Raw genomic sequence first — 6,359 nt, forward strand, 5'->3', positions numbered from 1 at the left:
GACAATACGCCTGTAATCAACTACTCGTTTGTCTCGTGTCGGACGATAATAAATGCTTCTCTATCTCCCGCCTCGTCCGCCCCTCGTTCGGCGCCGCCATTCTCCGCTCTCGCTCCTTCCCTGGGTGGTCGTCGCAAACTTTTGTCGGACGATAAATACCGAGCCACCGTAAACATGCAAATGAAAAGATTCGCGCCGGCTTTCGGTTAGATCCCGCGTTAGGCTGCGACTAATGGGGCCCCCGCTTCGTCATCCGTATGAATTTATATCTGCCTCGGGAATATAAGCCGCTGCTGATACCTTCCGCAACTTATAGCCGAGCGCGAGCCGACAACGGCGATGGTTTGAACAGCGCGCAAAGTTCGCTCATCCCCGGGAGAAATAAAAACGGATCCTTAATGTCTCGCGAAACTTTGTAAAAATTTCTGTTCACGGACCCCATAGATGTTGTTTGAAATTTTATCGCGATATCCCTATCAAAAGGATATCCTCTATGCCGTAACGAGAGATTTGTAGAGATTTCGCGATGAAGAACATGTCGCTACATTTTAAAGAACAGCCGAGTATACGTGTTACATATTTATATCGTCTCGTTTTTTTTACTCCGCTTTTATATTCAACGAATCATAAAGTACGCCGCATATCCAGATAATTAATTTCATTGTAATATTAATCTATGATTTAATTCAATAAAAAAAAACTAAACGAGACGAATTATTGTCGCAAGCGTGTAAAAGCGAAGACTAAAAGTGTTTCGCTACAGAATATTGTGTGGGAAAATATATGTAAATAGCGCAGAGAGATAAATTGACCAGAACTGTATAATGCGAAGCAAAGGAATTTTAAAATATGAATTCTCTCTCCACGCATAGAGTGACACGAATATCTGCTCGTTAGAGAATAGAACGCTCGTAATTTGTATCGAATCATCTCGATTCGATTTATCGTCCGATAAGGCTTCTTCCCGAGGACGATGAGACCGTGTGGCATTGTTCGATTATTGATATTCCTTTGGAGAGTTTGGAATGCTTTCTTTCGAGATGCATAAAGTGCATTATCGAGGCGGACGAGTATCTAGATTGTTTCGCCCTGTTTCGTTTCAATTTGTATGTATACGGACAAAATACAATAATGTCACGCAAATTTCCATATTTTTATAATCAAAAATATTCTAATATTGAAATTATCTTCGATGAATATACAGCCAGCGGTGTTAAATTTACGTGCCGCCGCATAATTATATTCTATATTTATAATATCGTAAGACTATTCTTATTTTTCAACGACAAACATTTTAATAATCAAAACTGAAACTAAGTTAGAAATGAAATTGAACTATTTAAAATGAATCGGAAGGTAAGACACTTGCCTCCGTCAATTGTTTAATAATGTTTTTTTCATTTATGAACGCGCGTCTACACATTTTCGAAATTCGCCCTTTTATTTTTAATCGTTTTCGTCGATTCAAAAACATCGTTGCTTCGATATCATTGAAATAATCTCGTCATTCTTTTCAATTATTTTATTATTTTTATTCGATTATCTCGCATTAAATATAAGCATCTCGTACAATTATTACTACAATTGTGATTTCGCGACAAGGATGGTTCAGCGATCGGACAATGATTGGAAGAATCCATTGGTCGCTTTCTTCGATCGTGAGAAACGCACACCGGACTCCTACGTTTGCGAAAATCCTTTCCGTTCTTCTGAAATGAGCTCGCGTGCGATCTTTCGACGCGGCCGATTACTCTCGTTTTAGATTCTCGATAAATGATGCATCGTTCGATCTACGATCCCGCGGATGCTGTGCCTCGCACAGAAAGAAGGGAGAAGGAAAAGCTCGCGGACGTGTATCATGGAGAAGTCGAGGGAATAAAAGGGGGATGGGGGTGTGCGCCTCGTCTTACGGGGAAGAGATTCACGCGCGCGCGGATGCTACCATTAGAAATAAATGACGCTTTCTATAAACGATCGCGGTATTCGAAGAGGCGGACAATGCGTTCTATGTTATTATTGCTATTATTCTTCCCTTCGATCGTGTTCTCATTTCTCGCGGCAGCGAAACACTCCATCTATGTATACACACACACACACACACACACACACACACACACACACACACACACACACCATTCGTTCTATTAACACTGATGGGTTTCTTATATTTTCAAACCTTGCTTGATATTATGAATTTAAAACTTTTCATTTTGCACACCTATCTGAATAATATTTCGAATTTTATTTTAATTTATACTGTAGCAATTTTCTTATATTAAACGCGATATTTGATGAAAAAAAATCATGTTTTATATCGAGGATATTATTTTCATTATTAGAAAAATCAGGAGTAACGAAACACACACGCTTAATTTTCTCTCGACTAAACTATGTAATATAAAATAGATTTGAAACAGAATATTTCTCCCCCTATTATTTTGCTTTGCGTACAAAATACATTTATTAATACTTTTGTCATCCCACGCTTTGTTAAAATTGTTTTCTTTTTTTTTTCTTTTCTTTTCTTTCAAATCAGTCGTTGATAAATAATAACCCGCAACTTCTCTCTCGTCGCGTGTAGTAATATACGCCGCTATCGAGGGGGGGAGGCTTTAAAGATTTTTTTTGCCTAGGTACGAAAATTCGCACGCAAGGGGATCAAGTTTCCAAGCTATCTTATCCCTTTACCGTTTCCGTCTCGTCGCAAAAGATCTTCGACGATCGCGCAGCCGTTCTCGCGTGACTCACGCCGTCTGCGGAGGGTTGGCGAGGGTGTACGTAGAGCCAGTTCGCCCCCTTTGGAAAAACAGAACGCGCCCGCGTTACTTCGACGTCCGATATTTCGACTCTCTATCTGCGCCCAACGAGAATGGGGGTTGCGTGGGATTAGAAATACCCTCACGGCCCCGGCCGGCATGCATTATAGATGCTCGCGCCTTAGATTAGAGGGGGCGGTGGTGGGTCGGAGCAAAGCGGCGCCCGGCAAAAATAGTCCACTCGTAAAGGCAATAGCTTTCACGTTCCACGGCTCTGTATTTTAAGCGGGCCGATGCGATGCATGCACAGGATAGCGGTGATGCTTTCCGATTCGTTCGCACGAGACTTTACAAAATTATTAAAGAAAGCGAAATATATTTAATATATTACGTATGTTTCATATCGCCATATCATTTATACATATATATCTCGTAACTTGTGAAGATTTTTTTACATTAAAAGGGACCACTTTCATATTATCTTTTAAGACGCAGGCGACCTAAGATAAGATAAGATATTCTATCGATGAGTGAAAATATCTGATTACAGACATGTCGAGGATTTAATATAATTTATGCGATGTTTCGCCTGGTGCGGAATATAATATTATCGATATGAAATTTTTAACACGTGCAATTTTATCGCAAAAAAAAAAAAAGTTTTAAAAATATCGCTCAATTCTGTTATCATTAGATAAATAAAAACATAATTAATTAAAAAAGCTACAAAAATTGGTACAATCTGTTATAAGTTTCGCGTATTTTAAGATTAAACGCTTATTATATAAGATATTAATCTCTATTGCGCGCATGTTAAAAATCTGTTTCATCAGCGTTTATTGGCGCTATCGCATAATGAGTTAAATTTTCTACCTATATTATAATATAACCGTAAAGAGATTAGAGAGGAACTACAGTTAGCTGCACAAGCTTTTGATGCAATTGACCCTGAGGCATTGCTGTTGTTACGCAAACGATTGTATACCGGCGCATTACCTTCGTGTTTATAGCTGGTGTTTCAATAACCGGGTATTTGAGTTTCGAATTCCGCCCTAGAAACTCTCGTCAAAATGACTTGAAACTTTTCTTCTACATTCTATTTACATCTCGATGAATATATTATAAAACTACCCGCACAATGTTGTTATTTAAATTGTTCATTAGCGTTCGAAGGAGTATCTGACAACTCCTGTGTACGAATGGATTTTTAAAAGAATTTTAAAACACGCTACATCGAATTATAAAATATATATGATAAAGGAGATATTTAGAGAGTATATCAAGAGATGACTATTTGCACATTATTAAGACGTTGCAGCCGGAACGGCGAATAGACGTATACGTTAATAGCCATCAATTTGCGATGAGCAATTATAAAGACGTGGCGTCTAACGGGCTGCGGAAGGAAGAATAAGGGAAAAAAGAACGAAGGAAGAGGCTCGTTAAACACTTTGAGTCCATATCATCTCTATATGGCGTGCGTATAGAGCGTGAAATACTAACAAGCGGTCATCATCAAACAATGGAAACTGGAACGAAGAGAGAACACTCGCGTACTGGTACTAGCAATCAAAATCTCTTAACTGTCTCAGTATCACAATAAACTGGTCAATCAAATATTTTATAATTTAGCATAGGAATACTTATCTATTACAAAATGCGCGGACAAAATAATAAAAGTAATTGTGGGAATAATTATCCTTTCATACTTTGTTATCGATCTTTCAAATCATTGATGGGAAAAATCGTGTTACTTTTTTTCGCGTATAAAATGGTAATTATCCTACAAACATAAATATTTTATGAAATCAAATGACCATTTTCTCTCGAAATAATAAAAGCTAATCGTGGAAAAAGATATACGAAAAAAAAAAATATGAAAAAAATTCCAATTTTTTCCCATTTTGATACAATCAGAATTTAATTAGTGTAGTTAATAATAATTTCATCATTATGTTCAAGGCGTCGTAATGTAAATTTGCGATCTGAAGTGTTATATAATGATGATGCATATTTAAGAGCGCAAAGGTATAAGGAGGGAATTTTATGTTAACAAAAATAGAACGAGAAGCCGCTAAGCGATAAGTTCCACTGTAAGAGCCATTAAAAATTTTAGCCACGCAACCGCGACGAACAGAAATTCTCATTTCGCGCGACGATAAGGCGAGAGCCACTTTCTAAATCCCGTGTCCTGTCTCCGTACCTGACGCTGATGATAACAATAATGGATGCCTTCATCTGCAATTACAATAAGCAGTTAGCGGGCAATAAATCACGCGAAGCAAAGTCCGCCCGCGACGAAATCTTTCTTCCCGCACATCGCGAGATAAGGAAACTTCTTTCCCATCCCGACAATTCCGGGGCATCTCTCCTATTGCGGAAGTTAACGTGGGGAGAGCGAGGGAGAGATTGTGCAGTCCGGAAGGACTGGCTATTTAATTAACGGCCGTACTGACGACTCCGTCGCGAAAAGAATCTTTGTCGTAGATGACAATTCATCACCGAGTTAATGCACAAGACGAATCCCGATAATTAATTTTTATAAGAAACGATCAGGCGGCGAGCTTGGGCCGAAGAAGAGCGCGATCGAAGAAGTAAGGGGTCGCCCACGCTTCGCGAAACTTTAGTACAGTTGTTTGGTTGCGGTCGCACTCAGTCATAATTTGATAAATGAATCTGATACCGGATGCTCGTTGTCGGATGTATTTATCAATAATTAGTTATTTCGGCGAGCGCGAACTTACCGAGAATTCGATTTCGTCGGAGGTCACCGTCTTTGAATTTTTCATTCGACAATGTAGGATGCGGCATCGATATTATTAAATACGTCCACGGATCCTCCCTCGCGATTATAGAATTAAAAAATAGCCGTTGTTTAAATTAAGAATCAATCGAATGATAAAGATTGTATAGCTTGCATAATTTACGTGAATTATAATACTTACATCTCTCATCTACAATATACTGATTATTAAACAATTAATACATTTTCGGAACACAATTTAGATATGTGTTTCTCAGTTATATATATGCACGAGTTTAAAAAAGTTGCTAAGCACAAATTGATATAATTTTTTAATAAACTAAAGTAGCTTCACACGAATCACATATTTATCGAATATAATCGTATCTTCGATCTTCGTAAATGTTTGATTTGCCTAAAGTGGCATACACATATATACTTCATATATCTTCATCTAGAAACGAGAATATGATAGTCGTCTCTTTATACAGTAGCCTACATATCATATAAAAAGTATTCGATTCGAGATGCTTATAATTCTGCTTTTACCGCAAGATGGCCGTATCGTTACGTTTCTTCGATGCTCGATGGTGTGTAGTGAAACGGGTTGCTCTTTGACAGGAAATCTTCTACGGAACTTGAGATTGATTATACGGTGCGCTTGTTATAAATTTTTATTGTCATTTTCTTATTATTCTACATATCTTTAAATTAATGACAGTTAATTTGAACAATTTTAAAATGACATAATAATATATTTAACAATAATATAAGTGATTTAATATTATAACAATATTTTTAATATTTTTGGTCTGTCAGTCTATCAATCATCAATACAAGATCTTTATGACTTAAAAAAT

This window comes from Polyergus mexicanus, unplaced genomic scaffold (assembly GCF_030449975.1).
Source record: "Polyergus mexicanus isolate NDT 795.1 unplaced genomic scaffold, iyPolMexi1.0 SCAF_5, whole genome shotgun sequence".
NCBI lineage: Eukaryota > Metazoa > Arthropoda > Insecta > Hymenoptera > Formicidae > Polyergus > Polyergus mexicanus.